Raw genomic sequence first — 21,021 nt, 5'->3', positions numbered from 1 at the left:
ACAAGTATGAAGATAGAATATATTTTATGCAACCATTTTATATATAGCTTTAAAATCTGATGGCTCAGATGGTAAAGAATCTGCTACAATGCAGGAGACACAGGTTCGATTCCTGGGTCGGGAAGTTGCCCTGGAATAGGAGGAAATGGCAACCCACTCCAGTATTATTGCTCAGCAAATCTCATGGACAGAGGAGCCTGGTGGGCTCAAAGAGTCAGACAGGACTGAGCAACTTTCACTTGATATATAACTTTTAAACATTTAGATATATGGTATAATATGTACACTTCTATTGACTCTCTCACCCCAGGTTCTGCAAATGTTAGAGGTAGACCAGTTAAAGTGACATTAGTATACACGGTAGAGATGAATGAAAATTTAGAAGAGATTATGTAGTCTAGATTGGGGTAAATTTCCATTAACTCTTTTAAAATGCTCAAACAATTTATTGACCTTCATAATTCCAGCAGTTCATTAAATTCTAAGGTGTAAATGTCTTCAATAATTAAGGATACTAATAATGGCTCTGATGATAAAGTAAACAAGGGTTTTATGTTTTATAAGTGTACTAGCACAAGCCATAGGTTAATTACTTTGCCAAATTCCTAAATAATACTATCACACTGAATGCTAAGTCACTCAATCATGTCTCACTCTTTGCAACCTTATGGATTGTAGCCCACCAGATCGTCTGTCCATGGGGTTCTCCAGGCAAGAATACTGGAGTGGGCTGCCATTTCCTACTGCAGGGGATCATCCCCACCCAGGGCTCGAGCCCATGTCTTGCATTGGCAGGCAGATTCTTTACCACTGAGTCACCTGGGAAGCCCAAATAATACTACGTTGCCCTCAAAATGTTAACATCTTGGGTAAAAGTGAATCATTTCCTCCAGGAAATTATTAATTCCTTTTCATCAATGAAAGCAGGATTAAAAATTTGCCCCAGATTCATGCCTAAGTTGATCAGTTGTCCATTTTCAGCTGGAGTGTCGGTTTTAAGAGAAGGAAGGTAATCTAAAGTAGATGAGAAAATGCATTCGTGTGGCTCCCTTCAGGAGTTCACATTTGGTTTCTATAGCAATCCTCCTGCTAACCTAAGGGACATGCCAAATCTCATCTCTTCCTTGAAGTTCTCTCTCCTAACACTGGACTTCCATAATACTTCATATTCTTCCCACATAGAGATTACATGAGGTCTCAGGTGTAGGCAGAGTTGTAAAGCTTCTAGAACGGAATTGGGGGTTTCTTCCCAGTACAATAATGAGTTCCTTGAGGGTTTGCATTATTGGAAAGATGCTATCCAGTTTACGTTTTGTTCATTTTCCTATCTACCTCTTTATGCCAGACCATGAGACCCTTCAAGGGGTAAACTGTCTTACTTGCCCTCAAATCTTCCAGTGTCTGAGCAAAGGGCCTGTTTCTTAGCAGGCACGTAATAAGTAGTTATTGAATGAATGAGCCTGTAGTGAATGTCTGCACCTGAGCCTAAGCAAGCTGCTTCAGAAAGAGACACAAGGGACTTCCTTGGTGGTCCAGTGGTAAAGAATCCACTGGCCAATGCAGGGGACACGGATTTGATCCCTGGTCCAGGAAGATTCCACATGCTGTGGGGCAACTAATCCTGTCCACCACATTTACTGAAGCACACACAACTAGAGCCTGTGCCCCCCCACAAGAGAAGCCACCACAGTGAGAAGCCTGCGCACCACGACTAGAGAAAGCCTGCACACAGCAATGAAGACCCAGCACAGCCAAAATTAAATAAATTTTTTTAAACTACTAAAAATACGCAAACACAAAAAGTTCCTCAAACAGCTAGATATAGAATTAACTGAGCCAGCAAACCCACTCCTAGGTGTTTATCCAGAATGATTGAATAACAGATATTCACGCTATATGTGTTCACGAATGTCCATAGCAGAACTATTCACAAAGTCAAAAGGGGTGACAATACAAGTGTTCACCAACTGATGAATGGTTAAACAAAACATGGTATAACCGCACAATGGAATATTATTCATCCATAACAAGAAATGAAGCATGGGTGAACCTCAAAAAAAATTACGCTAAGTAAAAGAAACCAGACATCAAATGTTACATAGGTCACATGCCATTTATGATGAAACATCCAGAAGAGCTAAGTCCATAGACATAGAAAGATGGAAGATGGTTGCCAGAGGCTGGTGAGAGGAGGGAGTGACTGCTTAGTGGGTACAAGGTCTGCTTTGAGGGTGATGGAAATATTTTAGAACTAGATAGAGGTGATAATTGGACATCATTGTGCATGAACTAAATGCCACTAAATTGTACACTCTAAATGGTTAATTTAATGTGATGTCAATTTTGGCTTAATAATAAACACACAAAATTTAAATCATGGGAGAAGCAGTTATAAATCCCATATTTTAAAATTTGGAAAAAAAAAAGGAAGAGAGAAATGGGAGAAAGAGAGAATTAAATAAAACAGTGACTCAGAAGGTTTTTTGGAGGGAAGACTTTTATGTGTTTTAAGGCAAAGAGGAGAAGACTGAGAGCAGCGTAACTCTGAGGTCTTCCCAGGTTTGGGAAGACGGAGACCAGACACCATGTGACAGTGAAGAGCTTAGTCACACACTCTGGTAAAGAGTGCTGCAGTTGAGATAGTTCAAGGAAAAGTGCAACTGGACGGAGCATTGGAAATGATCTAGTCCACACTCACTGTTCACTAATGTGACAGCCACCTCTCCCTGTCCAAATGACTTACTTTACCAAGCCTACAGCTGTGCAGTGGAAACCATGTCTCCGGACTTACTGAGCATTACAATTGTGTTTATTGTTACTGTATTGGTAGTTGGGATCATTCTCAAAGTCCATTTGTTGTTTAGCTATTGCTTGTCCTTCAGTTTTCATTTTTTCATTCAACAAGTGTGTATGCTAGGAGTTCAGGAGACAGCCATGTTTGGCTGATGCATGCATGCTTAGTCGCTTCAGTCGTGTCCAACTCTTTGCAACCCCGTGGACTGTAGCCCACCAGGCTCCTCTGTCCATGGGATTCTCCAGGCAAGAATACTAGAGCGAGTTGCCATTTTTTTCTCCAGGGGATCTTTTCAACCCAGGGGTCGAACCCCTGTCTCTTACATCTCCTGCATTGGCAGGTGGGTTCTTTACCACTAGCACCACCTGGGAAGCCCAAATATTTATTTATTTGTTTGATTTTACTGGATCTTCATTGTGGCATTTGGAATCTTAGTTGTAGCATGTGGAATCTAATTTCTTGACCAGGGATGGAACCCGGGACCCATGCATTGGGAGTGTGGCATCTTAGCCACTGGACCCACCAGGGAGGTCCCAAAATTGAATCTACCAAGAGTGGGATTCAAACCCACAAGGCACTAGCCCACTGGGTCTGAAGTCCAACACCTTAACCACTCAGCCATCTTGCTTGCTGATGAATCCCACTTAACCCTAATTATAACATGTGTGTCATTAATTCCCAAGGCCCAGTAGCCTTGCCAAGAAGCTAGCATGCTGGGAATTTATTTATCTTTTTAGATCTGAAGTCTGATAGCAAATGAAGTTTGTTCTGCATGTGTGTGTATGTGTAGTTATGGGCATGCCTATGTAGGAAAGTTTTTTTTTAATGAATTAACTTTTAAAATATGGGATCACTGTTAGAAGTACAAAAGGTACACAGTGAAAATTCTCTTGTTCTGTGTCTCCCACCTACCCAGTTACATGGCAATCCATGATATCCAGTTTTTGTGTGTCCTTCTAGAGTTATTGTATGAATATACAAGCAAATGTGCATGCATGTTAAGTCACTTTAGTCATGTCCAACTCTTTGCGACCCTATGGACTGTAGCCCTCCAGGCTCCTCTATCCATGAGCTTCTCCAGGCAAGAATACTGGAATGTGTTGCCATGCCCTCCTCCAGGGGCTTTTCCGGACCCAGGGATCATACCCTTGTCTCTTAGGTCTCCTGCACCTAAGGAGGGTTCTTTACCACTAGCATCCCCTGGGAAGCCCATACAAGCAAATACCTGTATGCATATACAGCCCTCCCCATTTTTACACAAATAACATGCCGTGTACCCTGCTCTGCACTTTTTTTTGACATCGTGTTTATGGGTATTTATGGTTTTTCTGGACTTCTCCTGCTATTTTATTTTCCTGAAATGGATACAGAGAAGGAATTTCAATGTAGCAGAGTCATCAGTCATTTCTACAGCTTCATGATATCCTATTGTCAGATAAACCTTTATGTTTTTAACTAGTCTCCTCCTAAGAGACATTTAGGTAGTTTCTAGTCCTTTACTATTACAAAGCTGCAATGCATAGCCTTTTGCATGTGCCGTCTTCCATGTGTGTACAGGTATATTGATTGGATAAATTATAGAACTAAACTAGCTAGGCCAAAGGGTATATACATGTAATTTTAATGTATCTTGGAAAATTGCATCGCATAGAGTTTGGTGCTGGTTTTTACCGCCATCAGCAATATCTGAAAAAGTTTGCTTTTCCATATCTTCACCAGTAAATTGTTTTGTCAATTATTTGGGAGTTTTGCCAATATATTAAGTATAAAATGGTGTCTCAGTGAGGATTTAATTTGCATTTCTCTTGCTTTGAGTGAAATTGTTTTTCCTATGAACTACTTGCTTGTTTTCCATTAGGTTATTAAACTTTTGTACATTGATTTGTAGCAGGTCTTTGTATATTATAGAAATTGGCAACTTGTTTATGATATGAATTGTAGAACCTCCCAATTTTTCATCTCTCTTTTTACTTTGATTATGATGATTTTTGTCACATAGAAATTTGTTTTATGTTTATTATAGTGAAGTTTTGAATCCTTATATTATGACTTCTAGGTTTTGTCTCATATTTTGCAAGGACTTCTCTCACTCCAATATTATCCTTTTTAATTCTCTCTTTTGTTCTAGTAATTTTGTGGTTTTATTTGTATGTTTTTAATTTATGTGTAATTTATTTTGGTGCATGTGGTGCATTGTTAGGTATTGTGCAAACATCATTTTTCCATCACTGAGGACACAATAAACACAAATGCCATTTGTTTATCCCTCCAGTACAACTTGAATCAAAATATTGCTTTCAAAACTGAAGAAATCGATATTGATTGAATTGCTATTATGTACAAGGCATAATTTCAAAATGCTTTCTTTCTGATTTTTCCCTTCAAAAAGAAATGGAGATAGGATTTTAAGGCCTGATATCCAGAAACCTCTTTTAATAGGTAAAAAAATCTTTAACAATAAAGCATCTCTTGCTATTAGTAGGAACTGGTTATAACTATTCATTGAGACAGTGGGCTAATTCAAGCTGCAAGCAAAAAAAAAAACACAAATAGTCCTTTGTAGGTATGAGTCCTCCTGTATAACTAGGGCAAGAAAATTAAACAGATGAGAGGACAAATCTTTAAAACCACAATATCTATGAACACGAGATGCTGCTATGTATATAAAGACAGTGATGATAGACATTATATGTAAGCATTCACGTGAAATAGGGCTTGTGGACTCAAAATGTACCAGTACCAAGAGATTGTAAAATAAGGCATTGTCTCTTAGGTAAACTTTGCTTTAGTATGAGAAAGAACACCATAAAGACTGAAAACCTCAAATCACATATTGAGATAATTACAGTTGTATAAACTATTAACAGGAACTCTATGATTTGTTATAGCTATTAATAAACTGTTCCTCCAGCCTTTCTTTACTGCATTCTGTAATAATTGGCTATTTACTCCTTGACCTAAGAGCCATTATGCTTCCAGCCCAAATCTACTAATTACCTGATGGTGGTAATATCATTAGGATTCATCTCTTAGAAAAGGTTCTAATAAAAACCAAGTTGTACTCTATATTGTACAGATTCATAATATTCACATGTGTATGTGTGATTTATCCACATACAATGTTAAAGAAAATCTGTGGAGAGGGGACAGGAATAAGAGCAAGGGGATGAGTCGCAGACAGAGGAGAGAGCAAACTGCAAGAGCAAATACAGGGATAAATAGCCACTCTTTTAAGGAACATGCAGGACTTCCCTGGTGGTCCAGTGGTTAAGAATCTGCCTGCCAATGCAGGGGATATGGGTTTAATCCCTTGTCCAGGAAGATCCCACATGCTATGGGGTAACTAAGCCCTAGTGCCACATCTTTGAAGCCCATGCTCTGCAATAATAGAAGCCACTGCAATGAGAAGCACATGCACCACAACTCGAAGGTAGCCCCCACTCGCTACAACTAGAGAAAAGCCTGCGAGCAGCAACAAAGACCAAGAACAATCAAAAATAAATAAACAAACGTAAAAAAAGAACATACAGAAACAGAGTGGACAGAAAGGAGAGGCACTTACAGCTTGATACTGCCCATCTATATGATAAATAGCTGATTGAAAGCACCTCCAGCAATATACCAAATTCTGAAAATCATTATTTTCCAAGTATCTCTCTCCAGCTGGGGTAAATGTGCATTTGTGAGCAGGTGAAAGACAAATTTTATTGAGTTCAATTGTCTCTATTTTGGCTGCTCAGAACACAATCTTCTCTGAAAGTACATGAAGAAAGAAATTCCCTATCAGCCCCTTTCCTACTTAGGGCTATGAATGACTTTACATACGTGCCCAGTCACTCAGTTGTGTCCAACTCTTTGTGACCCCCTGGACTGTAGCCCGCCAGGCTCCTCTGTCCATAGGTTTTCCTAGGCAAGAATACTGGAGTAGGTTTCCATTTCCTCCTCCAGGGGATCCTCCCAACCCAGGGATCAAACCCATGTCTCCTGCATCTCCTGCATTGACAGGCAGATTCTTTACCACTGAGCCTCTTGAGGATCCCATGAATGACTTTGCCCCTATCTAAACCAGCTAAGGAAAGGCTAAGGGCATTTATCTTATGCTGGTTCTAATATAATATGAGAACATTTGGATGATTTCATTTTTTGTATCTGTCATCAGGGGATATTAATGGGGATATTAATGCCGACTCCGCAGAGGCTTTCTGATGGTAAATCAAATAACATGTTGCCTAGCAGGTAGCTAAACTTCAATAAAAGGTAATGATGATAGTGATGATGATCAGTGTCTCACGAGACAGAGGTGAGTGAAATTGACCTGATTCCGCATGCTTGTAATGGTCTCAGTTCAGTTCAGTCGCTCAGTAGTGTCCAACTCTTTGTGACCCCATGGACTGCAGCACACCAGGCTTCCCTATCCATCACCAACTCCTGGAGCTTGCTCAAACTCATGTCCATCAAGTCTGTGATGCCATCCAACCATGTCATCCTCTGTCGTCCCCTTCTCCTCCTGCCTTCAATCTTTCCCAGCATCAGGGTCTTTTCCAGTGAGTCAATTCTTTGCATCGGGAATTGTCTAGTTCCATATAAGTCTCTCCACTACCAAAAACCCTTATTGTAGATCAAGCCTTTCTCCATAAAGGAACTTCTTGGAATTTGTGAAGCAACATTGGTCCTTCCAGAGCAGCAGTTCAGACTGACCTGGTAACCTCTTGATGTTACCACATTGCTTATTCCTAGTTCTTTTGTGAGGCATAGAAACAGTAGCAATAAAAAAGTTTCTTATAAAATAATGAGCTTTCCTTATTTTGAGCTTTCCTTTGATGCTTGCCACCTCCCTCCCCTTATGGCTCTTTGTCCACCATTGAAAAGGCCAGTGTCCTCAATTTGTGCCCAGCTGGAAAGAGAACACTGAACTGAAGAGTGCAAAGAAGCAAAGGAATCACACTGAGATGATATTAATATTTTCCTTTATGAGACATTTCAGCAGTCATAACAGAGAATGTCTTATGAGCTGACCATCAGTTTCAAATATGGAAAATGCTTCCTGGCTTTGGGGCACTCATTATGCCCTTACGTTTTAGATGTCACTAACAAAGCAAATGAGAGGTTTGTCCTATATAAATAACATATTTAACATAAAGAGAGAAAAGATAAAGGTGACTGCTTCCTAAATCCTGCTATGTACCAAGAGTCCTGAACATTTGGTTAGAGAGTCACTCTTTATCCTGATATTATTCTTATCCCTCTCCAGTTCACTTTCTTTTTTTCATAATGTCTTGCTGTTTTTTTTGTATGATTTTGATACCTTCTTTTATGTCTTTAATCACTTTCAATATACTTCTTTTGCAGTCCATGTTGTCCTGCCACCCAAAGTTCTAAAGTTCTCAGTGGTCTAAATCTGCTGTTTGCTTTGCCTACCTCTCACTCATGGCTTTTAGTTTTATAACACATTGGTACATCTTTGACAGGGCATTCTCTACAAGAAACCTAGGTGACCTATACGAAGCTGTAGCTCTCTGGAGCATTTTTTTGGATTTGCTCCTGCCAAATGTCATGGGGATATTACTAGCTTGAGACCAAGTTTGGTTTTAATTCTTAAATTTCCAAGCCTGTAAAGCATAGTCACAGATTCTCAGGGGAGACTACTTTTTTCCCACCTTTGGGCCAAGAAAAGACAATATGTGGGTTTATTTTCCCTAGGCCATCCTTTTAAAGGTCACGGTTTTACGTCGGGATGATAAGTTCCAAATTCCTAACTTTTATGGGCCCTGTCCCAGTATAGGGGTTTAAAACTAATCCCTGTGATCACTGAGACTGGGCAGTGCTCTTCAACGCAGATACATGTTCCATAGCTTACTCTTCTCATTTCGGTTCCCTCATTGTATCTGGAACTCGGAGGGTTCTGTACTTGCGAGCTTAGCCTTTTTTTTGGTCATGCTATGCAGCTTGCAGGACCTTACTTCCTTGACCAGGGATCAAACCTGGGCCCCAGCAGTGAAAGAGCTGAGTTCCAATCACTGGACCGCCAAGGAATTCCCCTTAGCCACTTATTTAAAAGATGGTATGTTCTCTTTTATTTGGAACATCTTAACATTTTTTGGTGGAAGCCTTTTTTGGGTATCTGTTCCACCATATGACTGGAAATGGAGCTATTAATTCATTCTTCATGCTGCAGCCAGAGAGAACTTTTCAACATACAGATATGATTTTGTTATCAGTCTTACTTAAAACTGGAATTGCTTCCTAATGATCTTAGGGTGGAAACTAAAATCCATAACCTACATGCCCCTGAATGGACATTACCTGCTTCCCCATCCTCACGTTGTGCCATATCCCTTCTCATTCTCCGTGTTCTACTTACACTAGTGTTCTTTCCATTCCTAGAATGTACCTCACTCCATCTTACAACAGCAACTTTGCACGTTCTCTTCTCCATTTCTGTTAACACCTTTATGTTCCTCTAGTTCACTCACCCTTTAGATCTCAACCTGTTGCCATCAAAGTCACGATGGAAGGAAAAGAGAATAAAGGGTCATGTGGGAGATTTTTATGAGCCAGGCCAGGCATGCATCATATCCACCCACATTCCACTGGGTGGAACTCAGTCAGAAGAGCTGGGAAATAAAACATTACGTATGTATTCAGAAAGAAGAGGAGAAAATGGTTATTAGCAGGCACTCAAATTTCTTCCAGGCTTCCCAGGTGGTGCAGTGGTAAAGAATCCACTGGCCAATACAGGAGATACGAGTTTGATCCCTGGATCAGGAAGATCCCCTGGAGGAGGAAATGGCAATTCACTCCAGTATTCTTGCCTGGGGAATCCCATGGACAGAGGAGTCTGGCGGGCTACAGTCCATGGGATCGCAAAGAGTGGGACACGACTGAGCAACTGAGCATGCACATACACACAAGTCTCTGCCACACCATTGTATTTTCAGCAAAGAAGAATTCCTGACAATAGGAAATTCTCAATAAACACAGATTGAATGAATCAACAAGTGGATAGAGGATAGAGGATGGATAGGTGATGGAGGGTGGACAGATAGTTTTGTTGTCAGTGGGTAGCTTGTTGATTCAGCTAGGCTGTAAGTTCTTTGAGCACAGAGACTATAGCTATACTGTTCATCATGATAGAGAAGTTCTGGGCACATATTAGAAGCTCACACACTATTTGGAAGACTTCCTGGAAGAGATGGGCTCCTAGTGGATATTTAAAGAAGAGTATGAAAAAAATTGGAAAAGCAATTTAAGAAGTGAATTTAAGGAAGGCATGGAATGGATAGGGGGGAGAAGTAGAGGTAAGGTTAACATGAATATGGTTGAGAGTAACAAGAGAAGGAGGCTTCCCTCCTCAGTGGTAAAGAATTTGCCTACCAATGCAGGAGATGCGGGTTTGATCCCTGGATCAGAAAGATCTCCTGAAGAAGGAAATGGCAACACAATCCAGTATTCTTGCCTCTGAGGTCCCATGGGGAGGAGCCTGGCAGGCTACAATCCACGGGGGTCACAAAAGAGTCAGACTCAAATTAGCGACTAAACAACCACAAGAGAAAGAATCAGTGGAGAATGGAGAACCTTACAGGATAATGTCTCACCAGGCTAGCGTCATCTAATCACTAGATCTGCCAGGTCCCAGGCTCCATCATCTTCTCTTTTGATGCATTATAGCCTTAAAAAAAATGCTAGTCACTCAGTCATGTCTGAGTGCCTCCTTGCGATCCCATAAACTGTAGCCCACCAGGCTCCTTGGTCCATTGGATTTCCCAGGCAAGAATACTGGAGTGGGTTGCCATTTCCATAATCTTACACCTAGGAATAAGGGTGCTTCTTTAGTGAAACAGTACCTTTTCCCCTCCTATTTTGATGCTTAGCATCTAAACTGAATCAAATGTGCTCAGAAAGTGTGTATCTGGGTTGGCCTAGAAGCTGACACTACAGAAGGCCGTTTGCCCCTGGCCATGCAGAGTGGTGAACCACACTAGTTCCAGCCCCAGCTGTCAGGCCAGGATTTCGTCCTCGCCCTTCTCCAATCAATACACAGAACTGCCTGGTGCCATCAGGAAGGAGCTGTATTTTTAAAAATGAATGAAGTAGGACAACCAAAATCTTTCCATCTTTTATGTTACCCTCTGCTTTCTGCCCAGGGATGGAGACCCTCAAAAACTAAGATGAGCAACAAGAGGGTGGTGCCACCCTCCCCTGACCCGAGAAGGGGCCGGAGCTACAGGAGTAGTTCTACATTACAGCCCTACATTACAGGCTTCTGAAATGCACCGTTGGAGTTAGTGACAGGGGAGCCGCTCTACCTCTGGGGCTCCAGCCGTGCAGTGAGCTTTCGTGGATCAATACTTTAGTCTTGTCATGCTAATTGCTCATTGGTTGACATTCATGATCCTTCCTTGCTCTCTCCCTATGTAAACTCTTTACAGCTGAAACAGCGAGATGCAAAAAAATCCTGAGCCTTCAAAGCCAGATCGTGCAGAAGAGAAAGGGCCTGTCAGCTGAGGTATGGTGCTCCCCCATTTTCTTGCCCCCCCTTAAAAAAAGCTTCATGTGGTTCTGCATGTGACGGTGTAATAGGGAGACACACGAAGAAATGCCTGGGGTGACACTCCTGCAACACGTAAACGATATTACCTTTTCAGAACAAAACAATATCTCCTCTCTTTCTACACCCATCACCACAACCACCCCCCCCCAAAAAAAAAAAAACAGAAAATAGAAAAATACCCACCCTTTCTATCAGTTTGATTTCAGTCCTTCTTCTGTTTCGGTGAATGGTTTGCCTTCCACCGGCTCACAATGAACATGTACCTGCACTGTCCTCTTTGCTCCCAGACTAAGGCATGTCAGACCGAGCTGCCATGTGCGTGTGTGTGTGTGTGTGTGCGTGTGTGCGCGTATATGTGTGATCACGCCTACCATATTGGCTTCCTGTCCCTGGAACATCAGCTTTTCTAGCTGGCTGAGCCTGTCCCCACAACCACTTGCCACTGAGACCACACCAACTCCTACCCTGTAAGCTTCAGGCCTGTGCTGTGCAGGGTTTTGTTAAGCCGTTTAGTATTAATTGATTTTTTTTTCCCATTTTTTTCTTTCTTTCCTGGGCGGGTCAATAGCTGGATGCTTCAGGAGCAGAGGATCTATCAACTGCAGACCAGGCATAGGGAGACGCAGGCAGACCTGGAACAGAAACCCAGCCCGCTCCAGCCGCTCTGACAGAACTTGGTAGCCGGATGGTCGGCAGCAGGACACATGCCACGGGCCACAGGGCAGGAAATGACCCAATCCTCGAGGTCTGGTAAGTTTCCTCACTTTTTGGAAAGTGAGGCAAATGATAACCAAGTCTGTCTTTCCTTCCTTGGAAGAGTCACCAGCATTTCTGCTAATTTCAGTTAATGAGTTAAACATCAAAACCAGGATGCCCCCCTCACCCCCGGAGCAGATCTGAGAAGCTGGAGGGGCCGTGAGGGAAGAATGGGAGTTCGCGGGACAAACAAGGGCTAACCAAACTCTGATCTTACGGTGAGCCACTGCAGCCAAGCAGATGTCCTGAGTATCGATCCCTGCGTCTGGGTATTGATTTCCTCTTGGGGCCAAGAGTGGGGTGGACCTCCAGAGGACAAGAGGAGAACCGACACCCTCCCTGAGGGCCGAGCCACCCTAATCGGTGATAACAGTGTTAAGTGGTCAGGCTGGAGAGGAGGCTTGCTTAGATCTATTGATCTACGCTCCCCAGAGATATAAATCCTTCTGAATTTGCTTCCATGGGTATAAATATTTATAATTAAAATAGCCTAGGAGCCTCTTACAGGCACAGGGAGAGTGGTCCATCCAGGAGGGTCTTTGATATTAGTGCCCTCCCTCTCCTGACTGTGTACTCTTCCCCCTCTCATGTATCTGTGTATAAATCGCATTCCTTCTTTTGAACCCCATGTGGCTCACCCTCAGAGTGACAGTCACGATGTCTCGGGTTTATCAGATACTGGGAAAAATCCATCCTTTCCAAACACAGCCTGCAGCTGAGAAAGGGGTGCCTCTCTCCCTAGTCAAGGCTACAGTTTCTGCACTCGGGAGCCTGGACTCAAGAAGGGATGGGCTGTGTTTGGGGGGTGGGGACAGTGAGGGGAAGGCTTCTTGAGTTGTTGCTTTGTTCTTGCTTTCATTGGGGGCATCAGCTTGGTTAGCGTAACAAACAGCTCAAATGTGTTAGCTCAAATGTGTTAACCTGTATCAAGACCCTCTGTCGCCTCGCCTGCTGTGTTAAATCTAGGAAGATAACTTGAAGGACCCCCAAATTCCTGTTTCTCAGCACCTCATAAGTATAAGCTCACATGAAGTGAGCAGAGCATCCCTTTCCCAAGAGTATGGGAAAAGGAAAGATGCTTAGAACTTCTTTGGGAGCAAAGCCCTTGAAGCCAGCCAGCAAGAACAAAACCATTGACCAAAGCTTTGTCCATTATCAGGATAACCTTATAGATGATTGAAAATATTCAGCTTTAATGTTTAGAAATTTGGGTGGCAAGGGAGAATGGTCTTTCAAATCATTTGCTGTGCTACAGAAACCGACGGTCTGTTTTGGTGTCCAGGATACAATCCTTTCCATTTTGGAACTTCTGACTCCTTCTATCAGGCATCTGCCTTGCTTTGGTGCTTAAATCTTGAACTGTGTCTTTGTGCTTCTGCCTCAGTAGGTTTCATTAATTTGTAATTGATGGCTACAAAATTGTTTAAGGACTTGTAGATTTTATGCTTGTCAAGGGTGTGTTTTAGTGGGTGTGTGTGCACCGTCTAGGATGCGGGGAGAATTGACTGAGTTTTACTTCTCATTTTAGAATGTTTAGCCACTCAGGTCCATCTGTGTGAGTTAGTAAATGTATGTCTTGGTGTCTCTGTGCAAGTGTCTATACTTGAGAAGCAATGAACATTAGCAGGTTAGAGCCCACAGTTCTCCACCATTAACTGTGTCTTTCCCAGATGCATATTAAGCTTTGCTATTTTTTTCTTTTTATTCAGAGGTGGTAGTTTCAGAACTCAAATCTAGCTCATTTGTCTCTTTTAGCAAATGATTGAGGATTAGGGATTATTCCAATTGGAAGTCAAGGGTCAGCATTTTGGACTCCATTGGCTTAGATAATTTATAAAGAATAAAACTCTAATAGGTATAATCACGGTAGCCTTGGCTTAAGAATGTTTCTAGGCATACTTGAGGTTGAAAAACACTTCAAGCTATAAATGGAAGAATGTTCTGGTGAGTAACTTGTATGCTTCTGTGGTAATGGAGAGAATTGGAACGCAGCTCTCTTTGTTTGATTTATACGGCAACATCCTGAATGTGAAAGGTGTATTTTACTGTAGAAATAAACTTTCAACATTGAGCTAGATAATGGAAGACCCAGGCTAGTACTTAAATCCTTCTCTGCTAGGTTATAATGAAAAGCATAATTAAAAAGAATAGTTTTTTTTAGGAAGAAAAACCCTGAGATTGGTCTCTTTTTCCCATTGTGTGCAAATATTTGTCAACATGCACTTGTATGATTTCTCTGAAGAACAAGCTTATTTGGAGAAAGTGATCTAAATTTTAGAACTGAATGCACTTTGCTAATTAAATGTGGTTTTTTGTGATCTTAGGACCCCTAAATCTAAATAACACATACATAAATCCATTGTTGTCTCGTGCTACTGCTCCTACAGGTCATACTTGAAAGCTTGCTGCCCACCATAGGAAAATGATTTTATTACGGAATCAAACAGTGCCTTAGGATAACAATTGTTCAGTGTCTTCAGTCTTGTAGGAATTTAACCCCTATGTTATTGATAGAGTCATATGCTATATTTGCCTTTTATGTTTTAATACATAACGATGTATTTTTCAGTCCCATTTTCCTAATAGGTTTTATATTCAATATATTTTACAGTACAAGGAAAGAAATATTTCACTGTTGTTTCTATAATCATAACATAAAATATAATATCAATATTTCACTGTTATCTCCATGAAAAAATATATGTATCATGTTTCAAGCCCTCCTAAACATCTTGACATTTGATGTTGTCATTTATAGCCTTAGAGCAAACTTAGGAGACAAGTTAGAGCAAGAATCATTATTTACCAATAATAAACATGCACAATGTAACATAGATACTAGTGTCAGACTTGGGCTTATGACTTGAGGCTATGGACTCCTGGTCAAGTGCTCTTTCCAAAGCTGACTGCAGCTACCATTAATGCTTGATAAAATTTTAGCATATTGTGTATTTCCAGCATCTATTACAACCACTAACATGGATATAAGGCAAATGTTGGTTAATCTTAGTTGATCATTAGCTTTCTACTTATGCAAGAAGAGGTTGCAAATATGTATTTCAGGCCTTTAGCGTACCATAACTAGCTGCAGAATCCAGTGTCATGACATACCTTTTTGTTAGGCTCAGAAATTCAGTGACTTATTAATATGCCTAGTCAATAGATGTGCTTCCCATGAACATATCCCTGTCAAAACAAAACCATTGTGTACATATTTAGTCTCCATACTTACCAATATTTCCTTTTAAAGAAACATTATATATAAGTTGAAGCATCAAGATGAAGTGCTTAAAATAAAGCATAAACTTTTCCTCTTCCTGAAAAAAGCACTGCTCCCTCCCTCAACCTTCTCACTGCTTCAGGGCTTCTTAACCTTCTCGGTGCTGTGAACCCCACTGCCAGTCTGCCATAGACCTGAAGTCTATGGGCCTCTTCTCAGAATATTTCTCATAAATGTATGAAGTAAAATATACAGAATTACAAGGGAAACTAATTTATATTAAAATTCAGTTATCTAAATATTAAAATCAATTAAATATTAAAACCAATTTCTATGTGATATGTGTGATTTTTATTAAAATGTTGATAGTTTCAATGATGGATCTACAACTATAATTTTAAGGTGGTTCTAAGAATTAGAGATATTTTGAGATTACCTACAAAACTAAGATCATGGCATCTGGTCCAATCACTTCATGGGAAATAGATGGGGAAACAGTGGAAGCAGTGTCAGACTTTATTTTTGGGGGCTCCAAAAATCACTGCAGATGGTGATTGCAGCCATGAAATTAAAAGATGCTTACTCCTTGGAAGGAAAGTTATAACCAACCTAGATAGCATATTAAAAAGCAGAGACATTACTTTGCCAACAAATGTCCATCTAGTCAAGGCTATGGTTTTTCCAGTGGTCATGTATGGATGTGAGAGTTGGACTGTGAAGAAAGCTGAGTGCTGAAAAATTGATGCTTTTGAACTGTGGTGTTGGAGAAGACTCTTGAGAGTCCCTTGGACTGCAAGGAGAACCAACCAGTCCATCCTAAAGGAGATCAGTCCTGGGTGTTCATTGGAAGGACTGATGTTGAAGCTGAAACTCCAATACTTTGGCCACCTCATGCAGAGTTGACTCATTTGAAAAGACCCTGATGCTGGAAGGGGTTGGGGGCAGGAAGAGAAGGGGATGACAGAGGATGAGATGGCTGGATGGCATCACCGACTCGACAGACATGAGTTTGAGTAAACTCCGGGAGTTGGTGATGGACAGGGAGGCCCGGCGTGCTGCGATTCATGGGGTCGCAAAGAGTTGGACACAACTGAGTGACTGAACTGAACTGAAGAATTAGAGATATTTTGAGATTACCTACAGCACTACATGATATGGCTGTGATATGAAAATAGCTGTGGTTTCTAGATCTGCTGGAAAAGGGATAGGCTAACCACTCCAGTATTCTTGGGCTTCCCTGATTCAGTTCAGTTCAGTCACTCAGTCGTGTCCGACTCTGTGATCCCATGGACTGCAGCACACCAGGCCTCCCTGTCCGTCACTAACTCCCAGAGTTTACTCAAACTCATGTCCTTTGAGTCAGTAATGCCATCCAACCATCTCATCCTCTGTTATCCCCTTCTCCTCCCACCTTCAATCTTTCCCAGCATCAGGGTCTTTTCAAATGAGTCAGTTCTTCGCATCAGGTGGCCAAAGTATTGAAGTTTCAGCTTCAGCATCAGTCCTCCCAGTGAATATTTAGGACTGATTTCCTCTAGGATGGACTGGTTGGATCTCCTTGCAGTCCAAGGGTCTCTCAAGTGTCCATCAACACCACAACGAAAACATTATTTGTTCAGTGCTCAGCTTTCTTTATAGTACAACTCTCACATCCATACATGACTACTAGAAAAACCGGAAAAACCATAGCCTTGACTAGACAAACCTATGTTGGCAAAGTAATGTCTCTGCTTTCTAACGTGCTGTCTAGGTTGGTCATAGCTTTTCTTCCAAGGAGCAAGCGTCTTTTAATTTCGTGGCTGCAGTCACTATCTGCAGTGATTTTGGAGCCCAGAAAAATAAAGTCTCTCACTGTTTCCATTGTTTTCCCATCTATTTGCCATGAAGTGATGGGACCAGATGCCATGATCTTAGTTTTCTGAATGCTGAGCTTTAAGCCAACGTTTTCACTCTCCTCTTTCACTTTCATCAGGAGACTCTTTAGTTCTTCTTCACTTTCTGCTATAAGGGTGGTGTCATCTGCATATCTGAGGTTATTGATATTTCTCCCGGCAATCTTCATTCCAGCTTGTGCTTCCTCCAGCCCAGCGTTTCTCATGATGTACTCTGCATATAAGTTAAATAAGCAGGGTGACAATATACAGCCTTGACGTACTCCTTTTCCTATTTGGAACCAGTCTGCTGTTCCATGTCCAGTTATAACTGTTGCTTCCTGACCTGCATACAGATTTCTCAAGAGGCAGGTCAGGTGGTCTGGTATTCCCATCTCTTTCAGAATTTTCCACAGTTTGTTGTGATCCACACAATCAAAGGCTTTGGCGTAGTCAATAAAGCAGAAATAGATGTTCTTCTGGAACTCTCTTGATTTTTCGATGATCCAGCTGATGTTGCCATTTGATCTCTGGTTCCTCTGCCTTTTCTACATCCAGCTTAAACATCTGGAAGTTCATGGTTCACATACTTTTAAAGCCTGGCTTGGAGAATTTTGAGCATTACTTTACTAGTGTGTGAGATGAGTGCAATTGTGTGGTAGTTTGGGCAATCTTTGGCATTGCCTTTCTTTAGGATTGGAATGAAAACTGACCTTTTCCAGTCCTGTGGCCACTGCTGAGTTTCCCAAATTTGCTGACATATTGAGTGCAGCACTTTCACAGCATCATCTTTCACGATTTGAAATAGCTCAACTGAATTCCATCACCTCCACTAGCTTTGATGGTAGTGATGCTTCCTAAGGCCCACTTGACTTCTCATTCCAGGATATCTGGCTCTAGGTGAGTGATCATACCATCATGATTATATGGGTCATGACGATATTTTTTGTATAGTTCTTCTGTGTATTCTTGCCACCTCTTCTTAATATCTTCTGCTTATGTTAGGTCCAAACCATTTCTGTCCTTTATTGTGCCCATCTTTGCGTGAAGTGTTCCCTTGGTATCTCTAATTTTCTTGAAGAGATCTCTAGTCTTTCTCATTCTATTGGTTTCCTCTGTTTCTTTGCACTGATCACTGAGGAAGGTGTTCTTGTCTCTCCTTGCTATTCTTTGGAACTCTGCGTTCAACTGTGTATACCTTTCCTTTTTCCCTGGTGGCTCAGCTGGTAAAGAATCCACCTGCAATGTGGGAGATCTGGGTTCAATCCCTGGGTTGAGAAGATCCCCCAGAGAAGGGAATGGCTACCCAATCCAGTTCTGGCCTGGAGAATTCCATAGACTGTATAGTCTGTGGGGTTGCAAAGAGTAGGACATGACTGAACAACTTTCACTTTCACTTTCTATTGGTGATGTTGTCATGGCACTATTAACATTTCTGTGGTTTGTTTCCTACAGTTATAACTGAAGGAAATGATGACTTGTGGCTAAATATGAGTGAAAATAAAGGTGCAATTTTTTTTCCCCATCCAAGTTCACAGACCCACTGAATTCTATCTATGGACTCTTTAAAGATGCCAGGTTAGGAACCCCTACTCTAGATAGTTCCTACTCCTTTTTCAAAACTCAGCTGAAACATCCTCTTTTCTAATGAACTTCACCGACCCCTCCCCAGATGGAGTTAGCTGCTACTCTTCTATGCCTCGGGAGCACTCACAACCTCTCTAACCCAACATACAACCTTAGCACAACATAGGATCTGCATCAGTTTACTTGTCTGTCCTTCCAGAGTGCACATTCTTGAAGGCTTGGGTCACAGCTTATATTACCACCACTCAGCACAGCGTCTGTCACATGGCAGGGGTTCACTAGAAGTTGAAAAGGAAGAGAAAGGAAAATTCAGTGACAAGGGAGCCATAAGCCACAGAAGGTTAAAATTAACAAAAAATTAAAGTCAGTAGCTTGAATGCTTACTTGAGTCAAATTTTCCAATAACAGCAGCTTCTACTTCCCTTTTACTGCAACTCTTAACTTATAGCCTCCTAAAAAATCATAGTCCCATATTAAGGGGCTAATAATAATATTATGCCAGTTTCAGGCCTGTTTTCTTTTTTCTTTTAGATTCTTAATAGTACAGCCAAGGGAATGAGTCTGTAGGGACATGGAAAGAAAGGACTTTCTTCACACCTTGAGCTTTTAGGGCTCTATCAGTCAAATTTAAAAAGCCAAGAAAAAATGGTTTTGATTTTAAGGCACGTATACAAATGTGTAAATTCTTCCTAAAACCATGTGTACTTGAAGATAATTGTTAACATTTCCTTGAAAAATAGAATACTACTAATAAAAGCCTGAAGTTCTCAGCACAATTTCTTTGTGTAGGATAAGCATAAATGCTTATACACAGGATGGTAGCCTTTTAGAAACGCACTCAACTTCTTAATATTAATGTCACATAAAAAATCAGCATTTATTCATACATATTGACTTAATGTCGTATGCACCTCTTTTTTCCCAGTAATAAATACTTGCCATCCCGACCCAAATAAATGGACATTTACATGTCAATGTGAGGCTGCATATTTCTTGGGTACAAGTTGATTTTGATCTACAATGGACTTGTTTATTATAAGAAGAAGAGGATAGAGATGAAAATGGAGATAAAACTGGGGGGGAAATTTATAGCCATTTTTACCGTCTAGTAGCTATTTTCCATTCCACATTCTTGTGCTTGACTGCATATTGAACCTGAGTCTTTGATTACCAGTTCAGTAGCTTTCGATACACCTTTCTCTATAGAATATCTTATTGAAATATACTAGTCAATGAAAAATTTAGATTACAAAATGGAACCTTGACTTGCATGAAGCTCATTTCACACCATCATTTAATAAGACACTGATATCAGGGTTGCTGGTGACTGTCCACAGATCAGGTGCCTGAATATACTTGTGGACCCGATTCCTATTATAGCATTCACCTACTTTAATCCACTGAAGCAGAAAGCTGAAAAATCAGTATTCAAAGTCCTTTATTTCTAAACAGTGTTGGTGGAGCAAAGGAAAAAGATTGGACAGTAAATATAACGATAGATAGGCAGAAGTAGCTCACATTGGAACTATGGGTCAAAGGATTAGTCTCAAAGCATCAATCCAGATTTGAGCTTCTTCATCTTTTGAAAGGCAGTCTCCAGGTAGGGTTAACTGATAATCTTGTCCCTAGGTTTCTAAGGATACATTGCTTATTGCATGCTTTCAGCCTTTACATACCTGCTTCTCCTCGATGTTATTATTCTTCTCTGTCATTATTATTCCTCTCGTTTCTACTCTCCTTACTGTTTGGAAACATTTTCTATTTTGAGTTAACCGTTACTTTAAATTTACTGATTTGGCATATAACCCTTGAACTCTTCAGGATAAAACCCTACCCAAATCTAAAAGGTGAGAAATATTTTTAGCAGGCAGGCAAATTGCTCTCACTACACAGAAAAACATTTGCTAAGACTTGTTTTACAAATAAATATAGGCATTCCTAGTTGATATGATTATGTGAGAATACAGCATGAGTTTATGTTTATAATCACCCTTAATTTATGCAATGCAGTCTTCCAGGCAGGAGGGAAAATACGGCTCTGGAAACGCAGTTCAAACAAGCAGACTGGGAAAGACACCTTAAATACTATACTGTACAACAAAAATGTAGTTAAAAGAAGTGAAGAGAGACCTGGACAAATAGATTGTTAACAGAATCATCACTTGAAATAAAGAGATTGCATACAATAATTTGCTTATGAATTTTATGATCAACAGAAGTTATTTTCAATCTTCCACATTTT

At 40.8% G+C, this 21,021-nt stretch overlaps 1 long non-coding RNA gene across 1 annotated transcript in view; it reads left to right on the top strand.

Annotated features, from left to right (window-relative positions):
• LOC110149029 (uncharacterized) overlaps positions 1-21,021 on the top strand; it is a 118,556-nt gene that overhangs the window by 3,599 nt on the left and 93,936 nt on the right. Inside the window, exons 2-3 of the long non-coding RNA XR_002317324.2 lie at positions 11,224-11,300; positions 11,914-12,095. This is a non-coding gene — a long non-coding RNA (uncharacterized lncRNA). The remainder of the gene's footprint in view (positions 1-11,223; positions 11,301-11,913; positions 12,096-21,021) is intronic.

This window comes from Odocoileus virginianus, chromosome 20, assembly GCF_023699985.2.
Source record: "Odocoileus virginianus isolate 20LAN1187 ecotype Illinois chromosome 20, Ovbor_1.2, whole genome shotgun sequence".
In the NCBI taxonomy this organism is placed as follows: Eukaryota; Metazoa; Chordata; class Mammalia; order Artiodactyla; family Cervidae; genus Odocoileus; species Odocoileus virginianus.
Note: the sequence above shows the minus strand (reverse complement) of the source record. Positions and strands in the feature narration are given on the sequence as shown.